Source organism: Priapulus caudatus, unplaced genomic scaffold (genome assembly GCF_000485595.1).
Source record: "Priapulus caudatus unplaced genomic scaffold, Priapulus_caudatus-5.0.1 Scaffold1571, whole genome shotgun sequence".
NCBI lineage: Eukaryota > Metazoa > Priapulida > Priapulimorpha > Priapulimorphida > Priapulidae > Priapulus > Priapulus caudatus.
Genome location: NW_014578632.1, coordinates 37,964 through 57,410, shown reverse-complemented (window position 1 = coordinate 57,410; position 19,447 = coordinate 37,964). Strand labels below are relative to the sequence as shown.

The 19,447-nt window shown below is 40.9% G+C and overlaps 3 long non-coding RNA genes across 3 annotated transcripts; all 3 read right to left on the bottom strand.

The window, feature by feature from the left end:
- Positions 1 to 3,000: 3,000 nt before the first annotated feature.
- On the bottom strand, positions 3,001 to 18,416 carry LOC106817035. Its single transcript, XR_001394984.1, has 3 exons — positions 18,292 to 18,416; positions 3,767 to 3,833; positions 3,001 to 3,327 (listed from the first exon to the last, which is right to left on the bottom strand). It is a non-coding gene; the product is annotated as an uncharacterized LOC106817035 (long non-coding RNA).
- LOC106817032 lies at positions 7,823 to 10,460 on the bottom strand. Its single transcript, XR_001394981.1, has 3 exons — positions 10,435 to 10,460; positions 8,937 to 9,066; positions 7,823 to 8,678 (listed from the first exon to the last, which is right to left on the bottom strand). It is a non-coding gene; the product is annotated as an uncharacterized LOC106817032 (long non-coding RNA).
- LOC106817033 lies at positions 11,385 to 13,367 on the bottom strand. The gene is made up of 3 exons (XR_001394982.1): positions 12,222 to 13,367; positions 11,894 to 11,961; positions 11,385 to 11,429 (listed from the first exon to the last, which is right to left on the bottom strand). It is a non-coding gene; the product is annotated as an uncharacterized LOC106817033 (long non-coding RNA).
- Positions 18,417 to 19,447: the final 1,031 nt, after the last annotated feature.

The window sequence follows — 19,447 nt, the reverse complement described above, 5'->3', positions numbered from 1 at the left end:
ATGGAAATCCTTATTTAGCCTAATTGAAATGCCGGGGCAGTGTTGTGTTTCTGACTGCAGCAATCAGAGTGGTGGCCACACAGTGCAGCACAAATGGACCACCTGAAAAAAAAACTTATAGAACATGAAAATCTTCAACAATAATGCCCATATAATTACCACCAGCTGCCTACATGTTGTATTTCCCTAACCGCAGGAACAATATGAGGAGAGCTCTCAACTGTTAAATAAACAGAGAGCCTCAGTTCACAAAGTAGAGCTGCAGTAAGTGTCTTGTGGCAACACTGGTGGCTTGTGTAGTATCTGAACTGTTACTGTAATGTTATAAAATAATCTCCAGGTTCAATGCACGGCCACAAATAGCAAAGTTAACCAAATTTCTGAATGTGCCAGTGTAGTGTGGTATAACCTTAATTATTCATTCATAAATCTACTAAACCAAGCTATAGCCGTTTACATATTATTGACATTCCATTACTGGATAAACATTGTAATATAAGCCCAGGTAAAATTAGACAGCTGTCTGATGTGATTTCCAAATTCACCTCTTTGTAATATTACCATGGCTAGTATGAAAATCATTATCCAATCATGTGCTTAGAAATGCTGTGGGATACTCCTAGTTACTAAAATACAAGTTGAATTCTTGTAAATTTACATTATGTGCTTCACTTAGCACAATGCCTGATGGCATATATCGAAGAATAGCTCTCAGTGCTCCTGGCTGAAATTGTACATTAGCATGTACTTCAGTGTTTGTGGCTAGCAGGTGTTGGACCAAGCCAACTGTGCTATCTGTCTGTCCAAGCCCTAGCTGTTTTTCGCATTCCTTCATTCGTTTTGTAGCTGTCCTACTGTGGCGTCCAATGCAATGACTCTTTCCTTGGTGGTTTCTGGGCTGACCATCACGTATAAATGCTCCTATCCAATACATGTAAAGTAATTAGTACATATTGGAACAGCATTATTAAATGTCATGCCAATATATATGAAATAACTTTCTTAGTTTATAATACTTTTCACTGTTTTAATATTTGTTTAATTATGTATGTACAGATCTTGATTCATTAAGAAACATACTTTTCAAGTTATGTGACATGAAATGAAACATTACATGCATGGCAGAATTACCAACTGCAGCATTTTTACCCGAGTAGCAAGTTAGTGTAACGTACGTTTTACAGATGCTACAGATTTAAACAATTTAAAACTATGTTTAAAAGAGACGAGGCCTTGGCCTTGCTGAAATCAAAGGCCTTGCTGAAATCTAGAAATACTGCATTACCCTGTCAGACTTGTCAAGACTTAACGTCCAATCGTGAAGAACATTGATTAACTGGGTAGTAGAAAACCCATGTCATAAAAATAAATCCATGAGAAGTGGATTATCTCACCTTTGAAAAACGATGGTAGTGTCACAATTTTCTTGGCCATCTATTCGTCGCTATAGAGCCTATCTATAGCTATATCTGTCAATGTTCCACTATTCTCTCTGCTCTCTCTCTCTCTCTACTCCCCGCCAAAAGTTTCCCATCTATATACCCATGCTGCAGACAAATACACACGCGCGTGTGAACGTCGCCATTAAAATCACCTCTGCCTATATACACACGATCAAACGTTATAAATCTGTATACATATATATGAAAGTCTCTTTTTTCTCTCTAAAAAACGCGTAAAATTGGTTTGCGGATACGGTTACAAGAAATACCGGCTAAAAACAGACTGGAGGGGGGGGAGACCGACAGAGGAAGGGGAGGAATAGGAGGAGGGGAGGGGGAGACCGACAGAGGAGGGGGAGGGGTAGGGAGGAGGGAGAGGGGTAAAGGAGAGGAGGAGGGGAGAGGAAGTCTCTCTTTGCTACAAACTGACGAACGACGACGACAAATTACTATTTACAATGGAGAAGCTGGCGTGGCGCGCCGTGGCTTCCTCTCCTGCGTTAAACACGCACCCGCCCCCCTTCCACCACGCATCTCCCTACGAGACAGACGAACAACCAGTCGATCAGTCTATAGACGCTTAGATGGCAGCGGTGACCTCTGAGTCTAGGTTCGCTGACCGTTCGCCGAGGACGCAGCGCCAGTCAATGAATATGGTAGTAGAAATGTAAAACCCGAACATCGCTACATGGCAGTGAGTTCATTGCTAACACAATTGATTGCACGGCGCGGAGGGTACCCCGTCTTTACGGGAGATGCCGTCACCATGGTTACGTGCAAGGGAGGGCGCACGCGCCCTGGCAGTGGTCGTTGTCGTGAGAACGGACAATTTCATATTGCAGCTTTCCTTTAAAATAAGGGTACGCGATATATTAAATGCAAGGGATAGTAGGTGCGACAGTCATATACATACACGCACACGCACGCACGCACATATACACAGATATACAGCCACATATGTACCATACATAAATGGCTATATGCGTACAAACACGCTTCAATAAAAACTGCATAATCTGTGACATTAACCAATGCTTCGCTCGTCGTAACACAAGCTAACGATCGCTGACGGATCCCGACAATCTATAAAACACAGAGAAGACGGCGATCAGGGAACCGTCTACACGCGCACACACTCGCAGCTGCTTTGCACACGTCTCACGTAGTTCGACTTGACGCAGTCGCGGCGACGCAGCAAGACGGTGGTGCCCTCTGGTGCCCACAACTCGATCAGTCATCTGGTGAATCAGGTGGTCAGCAGTTGCCGTGGCGCAGCCATTTCGCATCGGTGCACCGACGTAGGTCGTCGGTCCTCGCAGTCTGTGGCACAGCGCCCCCTGGGAGGCGGTTACGGCCGACGGTGGCGCCCCCTGGCTGCGGCGCGCGCATCACACGAACGTCCGGTACGGTCCCGTCACGGACGTGAACGCGTAGCTGAACAGCGTCACGAGGCTGTCAGTCGTCGAGGCGACGCACCGTCGCGTCGTCACGCCATGCGGCGGTGCCGCGTCGATGAACGCTCCCTCGTCCGTCACCGCGGAGACCATCCCGGCCGCGGCACCGTGCGCCGCTTCCTCCCCGGTCGCACTGGCTCCTCCCCTCGCGCCGCCTTCTCCGTGCGCCTCCTCTCCGCCGCGCGCTCGTACTCCGCGAGGCCGTGGTGCCGGTAGTTGAGGTGCTTGTGCTGGTAGAAGACGAGGGAGACGCGCGTCGGCGCGAGGCGGTTCGGGTCACGTATCGCCGTCATCGCGTGCAGCTCCCGCTTCGCGCACTTGAAGAGCACGGTGCCGTGGCAGAGCGTGATCGCGACGCCACCTACGTCGGCGTCGGCGAACTTCTCCGCGTTCGACGAGTACGACTCGCTGATGTCGTGCTGGGTCGGTGGCTAAAAATAAAAATATTGCTCAGAAACGCGCAAATCTGAAAAGAATGTAGCGAAATATAGTACTACCTCACAGCGAATATTATTACTGATTACAGCAACTTGAAAAACACTATTTAGGCAGTTATAACATAGAAAATTGGATTTGAATATATTGTAATGTAACACCATGGAATAATTGATTATAGCCAGAATCAATTTAGAAATGGCACCTTAGTCAGAATGGGTAAACTTGTAAATTGTTGGTTACACATTCTGCAACTAATTCAAACAAAAGGGCATCTGCCTCTTGTGTGGTTGATGTTTAGCTTTTGTAATTGGCCAATAACTGGCGCTAGTTCCGAGATTCGCAAGAAATGGCAGCGGTAATCAAAACGAGTAATAAAAATTTGAATTGTGCATGTTTTAGTAAATGTAGCCAAGTAAGACATTTTGTCCCTACTCTAAACAGTTGACGCGTTGATTCCCTGTCTCGGCACGTTCATCCGTTTACAATGAGATGATTGACACTGCTAAATTAATTACCATTGTACTGTAGTTATGATAGGCATTATTATATATGTCAATAAACATTTTTATCATTATTTCCCTTTAATAAATCACGGTGAATAGTAATTGTACTGTGTTATATCCGATATATTCATCTGGTTTATTCTATATATGCGCACTTTGGAATTATTCTTCATACTTGATGGCGATAGGGTATCAAAATTCAACATAGCATTTGCTAATGCTATTGGATGCTGCCCCCCCTCCCCCCGCGTAAAGCGCGGTACATTTTAAAGCGCATTCGGAGCTTTGACTATGCCTTTCTAGCGGATCACTATATATCCCCGGAGACATGTAAATTTATGTTAAACCGACGCAGGTACAATTACATGCAGTTTCATTCCACGTTCGTTAACATATTGAGTCAGTTCTGCAAGCTTTCCTTTTTGCTATTTAGGTAGTAGACGTTTGTATTACAAGGTCGTATAGCTAGGGGGTGGGGGATTAAAGGGGTCACTGGCCCCCCCACAGAAAAACGTAGATACTATCACATTGTCAGTAGCGCATTGCAGTGGCATCACAATGGGGGTGTGGGGGGTGCGAAACGCACTAAGTGACACCATCAGAGGGGGTGATTTTAATTTTGCTAGTTGTTTATGTCACTACTATTTCCATTACATTCAGTGATATACGGGAATTACGATTTACGAGTAATATTAGTACAAAAAACATTACTAAGGATTCTGTATGGTCTAGTATGGGAGGAGGTCCATGGGGGTGACACCATGAGTTACCGCACCGTGTGACACCAACCCTGGTGACGCCACTGGCGCATTGGCCATGGTTAGCTGCCTCATAACCTCACAGTGATTAGCCCCAGTAGATCAGGCTTTATGCAACCGGGCGAATATATCTACTATAATACAACCATAGTCCAGTGAATTTGTCTTATATACTAGCACGCGTATAATATATATATATACATTATATTATATCAAGAGCGTATTAAGAAGGAGAGCGTATTACTATTAGTCGAATTAAGAAACTTTGCCCGTTTTAATTTGACGATTCCTCGCGATATTATTGATCAGCCGTCCTACCATGCTAATATAAAACAAACAAACCGCTTGTCCCTACGATGCCCCTACGCTGAGATAATGAGCGGTGAAAATCTGGTATTTTTCACTAACTTGAAAAACAGTAAGATTTTATGCAGTTATATCATAGAAAACTGGATTTGAACGCATCGTAACACAATGCAAATAACATTGTGTGGCAAGATTCGTTAAATGTGTCAGCATGTTACTTAGTGTATATAATGCGACGCCGACAGTGATGATGCAAGACTGAATTATAGTAGTAGTATTGTGAGAGTGGACATTGTGATTGTCTGGCACTGTGGAGTAGTATTGACTATTGTGATGGTCAATCAGTATACTATAGTATAGAAACTGTTTGTTGTTAGTAAAGTTATAAACCTAAGCTGTAAACCTATAAAAGTACTATAATAAGAGTGAAATCTATGACTATGTGAAACTTACTCAAAGTTATCAAGACTAGAGTGCCTTCTTGGCAGTGTCTAAACGACCATGCAATTAGGCCTACTACCCGACGATTCCATCATACATGTCGGCCCTACATTACTCATTAGTAATAATAGTTGTAAGGGTTTGATCCTTACGTCGGTCGGTGTCCTGGTCGTCTGGTAGAATGAAGCACACTCAGTTGCTCCCAGGCGGTCCTTATATATGGTGGCAGCCGTGGCCTTGCCTGGCTTGCCGTGGATTCTGGGTCGAAGCCTGTAGGTGAGTCCAGTAGAATGGCTTCGACTCGTAGTTGCCGGTAGACACCTTACATTAATTTCATGTTGGTTAAGCATATATGTTTAATTTCAACACATTGTGAGCCCATTGATAATGGTGTGTACCCTTGTCATTGAGCAGACGTCAGTGAAAACAAGGGATGTACAGCATACTACTTGAAGTTGTAGGCTACTACTAGTTATCTACTACTACTAGTAGTAGTACTATTACTACTAGTACTACTAGTACTAGTGGCATTGCCAGGACTCCTCATCAAGTTCTTGATTATTTATATATCGTCCATTGGAATAAACGTCTTCACATCGTAAAATCATTAAAAATTGCTAGGGCGTAAACCTAAAAGTCAAACAGAAAATCCACAGTGACAATCAATGTCAATTATTCATTTATTGATCTCTTTTATTCATTTGGTATACTATTAATGCAATTTGTATTATTTATTATAATTATGATACATATATACCGTAATACGTATGTACTCCTAATACCTATCAGTATCAGTGTCAGTAGTACCAAGTAGTGGTACTAGTAGACAGCTGTTACTATATTTCTGTAACTAACTGTATATGGGTACACACCAAGGGCGTCGGAACTGCCGCGGCAGCCGCGGCGACCGCCGCGGCACTTTTTTCAGGCCATAAATTTTCCGTAACCAAAATCTTTCAATAATTTATACCGTCTTTTGGCCGGTACATATATCATGTATATACGTGTAATCCAGGCCCCTATAAGCGGAGACCAGGGTCAGATGAGGTCTGGTCACCTGTAGCTATAAAATTAAATTATGCAGAACTCTGGCACACATTCCTCTGCTCCCCGTCTACTCCTGATTCTATGCAGGCAGCATGCCGTTGCGTTATATTGACGGAGCATGCTTTGTCCGGGGTCAGCGCGTCGGGCCGTATTCTGGCTGGGTATTCTGGATCGTGGGGGTGGTGGGGTGGGGAAGGATACTGTCAAGAGACTCAAGTCGGCCTTATTAGCCAATAAATGATGTGAGTACCCAAGGAATGTATGATGACAAATTTTTCTTCTGCCAAAATCATGATGATTTTAATGAAACAACAACAAGTAAAATATGATATAATACAGAAAAATGTGCAAGGAAATGCGGTATTTTTAGGCGTTATTTTTCTTTTTCTTTCAAACTCGAGGGGGACACCCCCCTCGAGCACCCCGCGTCCCCGCTCCGCAGTCACGAACACGGGCGTAAATCCCGGAGGGGGATAGGGGGATGCATCCCCCTGCTCTTGAGGTCCCTGAGATTCAAAAAAAAAGAGAAAAAAAGAAAGAAGCAAAAAGTAAAGGTAAGAGGATCCCGATTTACCAGACAGGTTTACCAGCGTGGGTTTTAGGTGCTACAGTTCACACAGGCTGCCACACAGTCGGCAGATTCGTAGATTGGGCAGAATTGGATTGCACGCAACACAAATTATGTTCATAGATTTCAGAAATTTCACCGATTTTACTGCACCTACTCTAGCTATCAAACGCAGCTTTTTCTAATAGCTAGTGTAGGCCTATGTACGTTTGTCGACTGTCTGTAGTGTACGTAGTATGGATAAGTACTTTGATTCACTAAACAAACACACACAGCACAAACACGCACATCTCTCTATATACGTATGTACTCCTATCAGTGTCAGTAGTACCAAGTAGTGGTACTACTACTAGTAGTAGTAGACAGCTGTTACTATGTTTCTGTAACTAACTGTATATGGGTACACACGACTGCTAAGCTAGCCAATGTAAAATTACTTTTAGGTTGACCTGCTTTACTCCGGAAGCTACAACCTGATCCAAACAAGTTCCTGTCATCAAGATAATCGAGCTGTCTACCAGGATGCCACTAATCATTCATTCGTGTTTATTTACCATCATTTCAATATTGAAAGGTTCCAAGTGACTGTGAATCAGTAGTGCTTGGCAAATTTGTTGTCGTTTTCTCCACAGGCACTTGGAACATCTCAGTAAAAAAATCATTGTAAATAAATACGAAATGTATTTACTACCGAGTTTCTTTACGCTCTTTCTCCTATTATTTCGAAATAAATTCTCTTGGCTGGGAACCTGGGGAGAGGGAGAGAGAGGGGGTGGCAAGTGGCTTAACTGCGTCTAAGCGGGCAAATTATTTCAAGATGCACATTCTAAGGCAAAACGTGGATAAAAGAATGGAAACAGCATCGTACAAGTCTATTTTACACATAGTTGCGTTTATTCCGGAATTCCGATTATTGATATCAGCAAGCACAGTATTACAAATACGTGAAATTCTGATTTTACACAATACCACACTGGATATAATGACTATGGCATCTGGAACTGGTCAGTTATCATAATTAGTGAATAATGAGTTAAATTTGATGTGTATTATTACTGTATTACATTATTTACAGTACATGTTAGCCTAGATGCATTGAGATAAAATGCTAGACTGCACCCAATAGGTAGCAATAAGGAAAGCTTACGCAAGACTGCATCATCTGCTATATACACAAATACATCATGTTTCGTTAATGCGTAAAGAAGTCCTCTTCCTAAACATGTATTTTTTGCTACAAAGACTCGTGGTTGCAAGTATCTATGGATATGACCGTGACCTTTGTGATGCGCAGTCACGAATTGCGAGTTGCAATGAAGTGATTAATCGAATGCAGTTAGAGAATCCATCAATTGCCATCACCTTGCATTATGCATTTACAGACCTTGCACAGTAATGACATAAGCATAGAGTAGCCACAAACCAGCGACACGAGATTCAGGTGAGGTCGAACGCTGCTTCAGATTACACGTACTAACGGGCGATGGGCATATCCTGGAGTGGAGTCTCCAAATGAAATAAAGTTCCAAATGAACGTAAACTGCGACTATAATGTGGTAAGTTGTGATTCGGTTGACGGATATCCAGTTTAATCCACGTTCACCGTTAAATATCATGCAAGCACGGATGCGCCCACAGCATCCTATACCACAAACGCAAACTTCGCAAAGAGGTGGACGATCAGTATTGATGCTCCATTATGCAGATGTTTTTCACCAAACCTATACAAAGTACATGATACAGTTAACAGTTCTGATGTCACGAATTAACTTCGTTGAACTGTACAGAGTAGGAGCGAGCGAGTAAATACTCCTAAATTGCTTCATGTTCGCCTTGAATATTCTCTGCCAAACTTACGACACGAAAGGTCCTATACTAGCAGGGTTATTGATTATCATAAAATCCTTCTTTGAGCATATACACCCGAGCCGCATAAGCTACGTAGACGAAAATTTCCAGTACATCAGCAATATACGTACCTCATCGACAAGGTACACTCTTGGCTTTATAGACAGGAACGATGACAGGCTTATTCTGCAAGACATACAAAATTTCCTCACAGCCACCGACTTTCTTCTCTGTCGAAAATAAATTCCCAAGCAACGCCATCTATAAACAAAAAAAACAATGTCCCTGTAATGAAGTAGATATCGAATTATTTAACCTAGTAGTAGTATAAAACCTAGCGTTACGGGTCGTTTAACTTTAAGCAGCATCACGTCATATGTTATTTTAGTCGACAAATAGCAGTCAAGGCAACAAGCGAAGGACGCCACCCAGCTATCCAAAGAAACTGAGTCACTGGAACACGAGTAAAAGTTATCACCCACGACGGCAGAGTGACAGTTTAGTACCTATAGTATAAAAGGACATTACACCTCGATGTCGCATGCCGACTGATAAAGAACAAACAATGAACGCCGACAAATGTGAACTATGAGAACATGAATCGAACTGCCGCGATTCCGAAAGGACTTCTAGAAGCTTTTGCTGCTGTTCCATGCAGATTCAAGGGCTTCACAGCTTCTACCTTCAGTCCCCCATAAAAATGTTGGAGATGACGACACGTCTTTGCACACCATCGTCAACAAGGCCTTGACCGACGCTCGGGCCACCGCATACCTCAGAAGCATAAAATACCGACCAATTATACAGAAAGACAGAGACAAGTTCACGACGCTGTCAGCACGCGCTGCTCTCACCTGCTCTCGTCACCATGCTACGTCACGCCGAACATCTCTGACTGAGGACCTGCCTGCTGCCTTTAGGTCGTAAGATATGAACATTTGTAATGCGTATTGATTATTGGCCTGCGCACCTATGATTGTATATGATTTATCACGCTGATGTTGATTATTAAAGAATAGAGTAACTGAAATGATTCTTTTGATTATTAGTATAATATACTGCCTATGATTAAGTGCAATACACGCGTATCTGTTGTCTGAACGAACCTGCGTCAGCACTTATACGATCACACGTGCCTAACTATACGTAGCATGGACGAGCTTTTCTATATTCCAGTTATCGCAGCATTGAAATATAAATGAATGCACTAATATATTACCTACATCACAACTGGTGTAAGAGCACTTACTTGGAAAACAGAAATATAATACGTATATACACCTTTATAAGATATTATGAGAGCATTATTAAATCTTCCATACGATCTTATACTAACAATTGATCCATGCGCCTTCACGATACCGCGCTTCACGATACAACTTGTGTTGTAGATGGCGAGCTTTTCTTACGTTACACTCGCTTTGCTCGGGTGTACACGTGGCCAAAATAACAGGTAATGGACGTTAAATCGTGGGCCATCTACACGCTCGATTTACACCCTAATAGCAGTTCTAAGCCAGACCAGCTGCTGCCCATTACACACACGAGAAACGACGCATGTGAACCTTTCATTCACGCCGACATTTACCACCGCTACTACGCCCGCTTCTAACTAAGACGACACATCACGGCTCGCTTTTGCTCTGACGGAAAGGTCGATCGTTACGGCTGCCCTGTCGAAGAGAGGTACGTGCTCCATCTGTCCATGTAGCTGTTACCGTAGCGTCCTCCCTGATACACCGGCAAATAGAAGAGAAAAGAAGATGCGAGAGATTACGGGTGGCACATACAAGCGTGAACAAGTGAACGCGCGCGTCAATTGTTGCCTGGAGCCATGACGACGTGAAGTACTGATCGGCGTTCTCTCCCCAATAATTAAGATTAATGTAATGCACATGCATGCAGCTGAGAACATTATTAATTTATATTATTTAAATTTATAATTAAAATTAGTCTTAACATTAGACTGCGACTAGAGAAATCCGAGTCTAATGCACGGGAGCAGCGACACATTCGTGAAGCATCCGCCGGTACACCCATCGCTTACACAGCCAGGAATTTGACTCTGGCTATGCTAAGCCGACACCTGCACACGTCAACAACACAACCGTTCCCCCATCCGACTCGAGCGTTACCACACATACCTTAAATTCTTACGATATCACTACTTAATCTTCACGATCGTTTCGGATTATAACAAAAGATCCCTCCATTTAATTGACAAATTCAAGCATCAGGCTAATTGGAAGACAAAATTGCATTGCTAACTTTTATGTACAACTTACAAATAAAAAAACCAACATTAATCCCCCACCCACACGCACGCACGCACGCACGCACGCACGCACGCACGCACAACACACACACAGCAACACACACGCAGGACACTTTGATTGAGTTACTCATTCGTGTATCACCATTACATACCACAGTCTTTAGCTGTGCTGACATGGTTTTATCCTCTGATACAGCAGACGACGACACTTCACTTTTCACGTGCGTCTTAAATGCGTCAGCTTGTTCTTTAGCGCAGGTGAAGACAGCGGCTATTTCTTGCTATTTTCTCAGTGAAGTCTTAGACTCGCAGCCTGGTGCACATCCTGAAGGTACCGCAATTTGAAGTGCTGCAACAAACCCGTGTTATAAGTCTCGATTACCTGTATTTTATTATTATTCAGGGCATGAAATTCAGTGTTTTTCACCGACCCGAGGGCTGGTAACAGCAGTTTTTTACCAGCCCTCACAATATGTGCAGCATCGCATAGTAGCTGTTGAACAGACTATAATGCAGATCGTGAATGAAGTCCGAAGTGTTTTTCTCAATGTCATGTTTCACGCTTGCAGTCTCGATTTCAAATTTGTAAAATGTTGATAAATTATGGCGCGATATCCTTCAGGTAAACACAGTAATGTAGACTATTTGCCCATTAATGTGATAAATAAAAATATAGGTACTCGCTAACACAGCTGAACCACCGGCTCGGAGGGCCGGTGTTTTGCCAATGTTTCTGGACCTCCAAATAATTTGCCGGCATATGCCGGTGGGCCAGTGCTAATTCCGCGCCCTGTTATTATTAAAGTGTCATACCCAAAGTATCCAGTGGTAGCTTCGTTCATTTACTGGCATTATCACAGTCTTGGCCTTGCACAGTTGTCCTGCAAATGAGGAACATAACAATACAATTACTCAGTTACAATTACACGGTCACCGGTTTCAACCACTTCACTGAGAGACAATTTATAATCTCCTACTCAACTACCATTCTATACAACGGGGGCTAATCATGTAACATACGCCTAGTCAAGAACTTCAGTTGCCCATCACTGTATGTTATCATCACTTTGTTTATTATCATTGCAAAATATTGCTCAGAAACGCACAATCTGAAAAAAGTGTAGCGAAATATAAGTCTTACCTCACAGCGGATATTATTACTGATTACAGCAACTTGAGAAACACTAAGAATTTAGGCAGTTATAGCATAGAAAATTGGATTTGAATACATTGTAATACCATGGCATATTTGATTATAGCAAGAATCAATTTACAAATGGTGCCTTAGTCAGAATGGGTAAACTTGTAAATTGTTGGTACACTTACTTAGTTACATGTGCACATTCTGCAACTAATTCAAACAAAGGGGCATCTGCCTCTTGTGTGGTTGATGTTTAGCTTTTGTAATTGGCCGATAACTGGCGCTATAGTCCGAGATTTGCAAGAAATGGCAGCGGTAATCAAAACGAGTAATAAAAATTTAAATTGTGCATGTTTTAGGGAATGTAGCCAAGTAAGACATTTTGTCCCTACTCCAGACAGTTGCTGTTACTCAAGCAACAACAGTAAGTGTCGTAAAAGTGGGGAAAACGCGAGATTATGTTCGAAATAAATACTTTACCAATGTTGACATTTTTTAGGTGGGCGGACATCTCTATGCCGTTGTTCAGGCGCTTGACTGCCGAATGCTCATTCCCTCAGGCAGCTTCCTTACTACTATATCTGTATTACCGCAGCTTATTTTGAAGTTTATCTACTATAAGCGACATCTAGTCTTGATGTCAGAGCTAATCAGTCGCTGTACTAGCTGTTGTTCATCCGCCGATCTGTCCCACCCCAGCATCGCTCTGCTGAATTGCTCTCTCATGCCAGCCTTGAATGCCGAGATGAATCGTGTTGGCCAGTCGAGTGAAGTTCCAGCGTTGTCAATGCCCGCGCTTCCTCTTCCGTCGCCATCGATCGTCGCATGTTTGACGAGGAGTCTCTCCGTGGCCCACTGTCGTCCCACCTCCAACCCGATCGTTTGTTCCGAGGACGTTCGCAATGCAGTCAACGTGCCCGGGAGCCGGGACACGTGACTGAAGTCTCGCTTTCGGGGAGCCATGCTCCTAGAACGCAGAGCTTGTTCTGCATGCACACATTGATAATCTTGTAGTCGTCTCGGTGTGGCCCTCTATCGCCAATTTTGTGGTCCTCTATTTCCGGCGTTGCCCATTTTGTGCCGGTTTTGCGATTGAGATGGCTTGGGCCTCTGGCCTCGGATCTTGGCTTCTCCATCTCTACCATCAGCATCTGAAACAGAAAGAGAGCCATCGGTACACGTTCTCACTCCTTCTATTTTTACTATTTAGTAAGAAATTACCATTTTAGTGCAAAATTCTGACCGTTTTTCAGGCATAATCAATGACCTTCTACATTGCCCCGATCTCGTCTAACATGTGAATATATGCGAATTTCTTTCTTTATCCTGTAGCATAAGTTGTATAGGATCCTATGATCTGCTCTCTAATGCCATTGGATGGTGGCGCCCCCGGCGATAGAAGCGGTACATTCGAGGGAGTTCGGAGTTTCAAGCGTGCACGCGTCACTTGTTTAGAGTCAAAGGAATGTAAACAAACCAGTTGGTGTGTTTGTTATCAATGCATTCAAATTGCCAATTTGTTGCTGTTTTCTCGAATAGTTTTTGAGAACTTTTCAAGCGGTGACTGTTTTATTTTGCTGTATTGTATGCCTCAGCTTTCAGTAAGTCTGCGTTAGTAATGATTATCTGTTAAACAATACTAATGTTAGATCCAGTCTATGCCATACTAAGCTGGATAGCATTGAAAAACTTTTTTTTTCATCCAGTAAATAGGATTCATAATAAAATTGTTGTATACATTAGTGATGTCCCGATGATCGATTATAATCGAAAATCGATCGATTATAGTCTCAAATTCGATAATCGATTTTGAAAACAAATAATCGATTATCGAAAATACCAAAACAAACAAACAAGGAACTGTACTCACGATGTGTGAATTGATATGACAAGTAGAGCACAAGTCCTGCAGGGGCCCGTTGTCAGAAACATCGTAAAGTTAATGCTAATGTTAATGCTACGATAACACTTACGACTAATGTTAATGCTACGAGAGTAGCGTTGACAGAAACACATCGTAGCTACGAGCAAACTCACGATAACAGGAACTTCATAATTTCATAGGTAGTCCAGAGGACACCTTCATGAATCACTGTTAACATAGGTCCTGTCTGATTGCAGAGCTGTACTAGTGTACTTATAGACATGGACAAATTGGACAGTGTCTTTGTTTTGGTTTGACACTGTCCCACAGATGTTATCCGTAGATGAGATTCTACTCTCCGTATTGTTTGTTACATTGTGTTGGAGAGGATATTCCATTGGCAGGACATTAACTTGGCTACACAGCCTACACTATGAGAACACAAACAACTTACTTACTATAATAAAGAACAAGTCTTGGTCATGTTTGTTTAAAACTTTTAATGTTTTAATAATGGCATTTAAACCATTTCTTTTTAAATTGATTAAATACTGTATAGGAACAGACATTGATATACATACAGCAACCTTCACAGAGTTAATACATGATCATAAAACATGATAATATTGAATGCTATGTATAATTGTATATGTGTCAGAATTCACTGTGGTAAAAAATTGGGTATCCTTAAATAAAGTGCTACAACTGGAAAACCACTAGATTAAATTGAATACAATTTGCTGCATGCTATTGTGAATTGAACATAGATATATACATGTAATAATACTGTCCACGTGTGTAGTCAAGAAAAGTTTTATTTGTACAAAATACAGAATTGTTCAACATAAAAATGTGCGCCATTGTGACATTTTAAATCAGTTTTTGGCAAACTGATTTGTGATCGAAATAATTAGATTGCTGTGTTACGTTCAGTATATATATATAATGTACTGGTGTTTGTTTTCATATTTTTGCAAGAATACCACACTTCAGATCACGGAAAATGTATTAAAATTTGAAATGAAGTTGGCATAATGTTCGTAACACATAGTGTCCACAAATGTTACGAACATAAACACCATACCTAATTCAAGAAACTCGGGGCATGTAAAAAATACAGTGACTTACATATGTCCACTTAATTTGATGTCCCTGTATTGATTCATGTGTCGGTTTAGTGCACCAGCTTTAATATTAGTAAATCCACATTTAGTTCCTAGTCTGTAAAACGTGTCCGCTTGTTACGAACGCAAATCGCGACGTTTGAAACTGTAAATTAGACACGCATGGCTTTGTTATGTGCGTGACACGCGATGACCCAAAAGCGATCCATTGGGCACATATTTTAGTGACGTTGCAGACTGTGTGTGCATTCACGTCACATCACCTTTGAACCATGTGCTGGCAGTGTCCGCGAAAAACGAAAAATGTGCGAACGTTACCAGTCGGTAAGTGTTGCGATATATCAGCTTTTTAAGCAAAGGTATGATGGTTCTACCTCTTGGGAATGTACTTATATGGAGTTTAGTTTATAATTGTTGTGTATGAACTCGTATATTATTGTGACATGCAGCGAGTGTTAGAATATTTTATGAAATTGGTGAAGATCTGTCGTACAGGTTTGTCATCTGCTGAGACGAACTGGGTCACCGAGATATACGCACATAATTGCGAGGAAGTATTTCGTTTCCGACAATTAATTATAGAATATCATGGATTGTATGTGAATAGTACGTGGATATTTGTTATATAGTACGTAAGCGCAATTTTCTGTCAATATCACAAATTAAATTTATGATTGCGTGCGTAAATGGAGACACCAAATTTGACAAATTTCTTAGTGCCCGACTCCGTTGTTACGAACAAGTCGCATCTAATTCGAATACGATTCACATATTAATACGATTCTTTTAGTGTGAATTGCCTAATAATAAATACTGAATTAACATGGGCTGTCATAGTTTTGTCTTTTAACTGAAGTAGACGGCACATGTACATGAAATATGGGCCAATATTTTCGTTCGACAGCTGGACAACATATTTGGATTATTTTGTTACGAACGTTGTCAAATGAGCAAAAATGACATTAATTGACGAAATGTTACTATATTATTTGATGGACGCGAGCCCATATTTTGCTGTACAATTGGCATTGATAGATTTCTTGAAAGAAATTTCACTGGTTTTATTCAGTCTGCGTGCCTTCTAACTTTCGTAAATTTGATAACGTAAGTAACGGTGTCCCATATTTTGATGAAACCTGACAATTTATATGTACAAAGTAGACACATGTTTTTATGCTTAAAGTGTCAGCAAAGCAATGAAGTACAAAACTGAACCAAGTTTGACATTTTGTTTACAGTAGAATGTACAGATCTAGCTACAAAATGGACACCATGCTGCTTACGTTATTTGCAGAATAGGGTCGACTTTGAACCTTGTTTGTGTCAGCATGCCACAACAGACTATCTTCACACTTCTATTTTGGTTGACCAATAGTTAGACAATACAAACTGATTGAATTTGGTTAAATTAAATGCTTATAAATTTCCAAGTTTAATGTCACATTTCCAGTACCACCAGTGAATTTATGCTCATATACAAAGTAAGATTAAATTAAATCTATGCTATTATTAACCGATTATCGATCGGTTAAGGGAAACCAATAATCGATTATGAAATTCCAGCCAATTCCCATCACTAGTATACGTGACATTTACTAGTAATAGGGATCATGCTAGATCTAACTTTCTGCAGCTTAGCCTACTAAAACTTGCTGAAATTTATCAACTGGAACTAGCCAAATTTATGTACAGGTTTATTAACAACAAACAGTCTCCAATGTCCACTCTCACAATGCTAGCCTTGCATCTTCAAGGTCATATTACCTACACAGGTTTAACATTCTACTTGGATATAAGTCAATGAAATTCACCTAGGTCTGAAACTCTGGGCTGATATATATACCAATTGATGTATATAAGAACTTACCATTTTCTGAATCCAAATGATGTTATGTAAATACCCTATTAGCAAACTATATTTAACTGATCTATTTCTCATGTTTATGGTTGGTGCTGCAACTATCAGTATTGTAATTTGTATTGTTTGTTTATCATTTGGTAATGTACTTTTCGTTAAAAAATTAGTTTACATTATACTTCTATGTTTGTTGATGATTAACTATTGTGGTATTATTTTTGTTCATTCATTATACAGTAACTTCTTACTATTGAACAAATAAGATCTGTTGTATCACTATGGCAATGTGTTAGTTTGCTATTAAATTATTATCATTTATTTACACGGTTGGCCGTTTTTCGTTATGCCGACTATTTAAAGTTGTTTGTTTAATTGTTGTGATTAGGCTCGTTAAATGTTCATAATACATTCCCAGAGCACCCTTGTTCACTGCAATTTTCAAAGCACAAGTAGATTGCTTGAAAGTAATACGTGTCAGGCAATGCCAATAGTACCGGCAGCTGGGCAATATAAATATATAACAACCACCTGTACTTATTACTCTTAATTTTTAAAGTCAGCTGTAAGTGATCATTTCTGCCTACATACGCATGGTCCATTTTATCACATCGGTTAGTGATGGGAATCGGCTGGAATTTCATAATCGATTATCGGTTTCCCTTAACCGATCAATAATCGATTATAATCGGATAATCGGTTAATAATAGCATAGATTTAATTTAATCTTACTTTGTATATACAATTATACATAGCATTCAATATTATCATGTTTTATGATCATGTATCTCCTCCTCCCTACTCAAACACCCCCTACACAAACCCTAACCCTACTACATGCCTACGGAGCGTCCAAATACTACGAGCGTCCAAATACGCCATACATGTCGATTCCATCATACATGTCGGCCCTACATTAGTAATAATAGTTATTAGATTATGGTTGCCGTATGGTTACCAGCTTAGTATGGTACCACTAGTATTACTATTAGTATTAGTACTATTACAACCATAACCTAATAAGTTATAACCCACACCAAAACCACCAAAATCGTCGGTGTGGGCATTGGTCAGAGGAATCTCGGACTAGTAGTACTAGTAGTAGTAGGCATGGTCGTTTAGACACTGCCAAGAAGGCACTCTAGTCTTGATAACTTTTACTTTTAGTAAGTTTCACATAGTCATAGATTTCACTCTTATTATAGTCTTCAATATAGGCCTATATACTCATGGACTTTGAAGACTATTATGGTACTACGATGTTACGAAGACGCACATTTACATTTAGAATGTAAACAAACATGTCCACGCATTCACGAACAAAATGAAATTTAATTTTACACAAGGGAGATATTGCATGCTCACTTCGAAACTCCGAACACGCGCACTCGAAACTCCAAGTTTACTCGTTCCAAAATTGACCGCTCTTTCGCTGGCGGCGCTACCGTCCAATAGCACTGGGAAATTTCAAAAATTACACAAGGGAGATATTGCATGCTCACTTCGAAACTCCGAACACGCGCACTCAAAACTTTAAGTTTACTCGTTCCAAAACTGACCGGTCTTTTGCTGGCGGCGCCACCGTCCAATGGCACTGAGAATTGCAAATAAGATATGACTCTTTGGCGCCATCTAGTGTAAGAAATAGTCATATTTTAACATAAAATTTCCCAATGCCATTGGACGGTGGCGCCGCCAGCAAAAGCGCGGTCAATTTTGGAACGAGTAAACTTGGAGTTTCGAATGCGCGTGTTAGGAGTTTCGAAGTGAGCATGCAATATTTCCCTTGTGTAAAATTCAATTTCATTTTGTTAGCCATGTTGTTAGCGCTCATCACGCCATCTAACGTATTACTATATTTCCCTTGTGTAAAATTCGAAGACGAATAGCGTTAGCAGACCGATTAAAGTGGGAAAATGTTCGTTGTTTCTCATTATGGTCATTTTCATGTTGGTTAAGCATGTTTAATTTCAACATATTGTGAGCCCATTGATAATGGTGTGTACCCTTGTCATTGAGCAGACGTCAGTGAAAACAAGGTATGTACAGCATACTACTTGAAGTTGTAGGCTACTACTACTAGTACTAGCAGGAGTTAATAAAGACAAATGTCTTTATTAACTCCTGGTACTACTACTAGTACTACTACTACTACTAGCCTCACTGCCTGGCATTGCCAGGACTCCTCATCAAGTTCTTGATTATTTATATATCGTCTATTGGAATAAACGTCTTCACGTCGTAAAATCATTAAAGATGGTTAGGGCGTAAACCTAAATGTCAAACAGAAAATCCACAGTGATAATCAATGTCAATTATTGATCTCGTATTCATTTGGTATACTATTAATGCAATTTGTATTATTTTAATATTTATTATAATT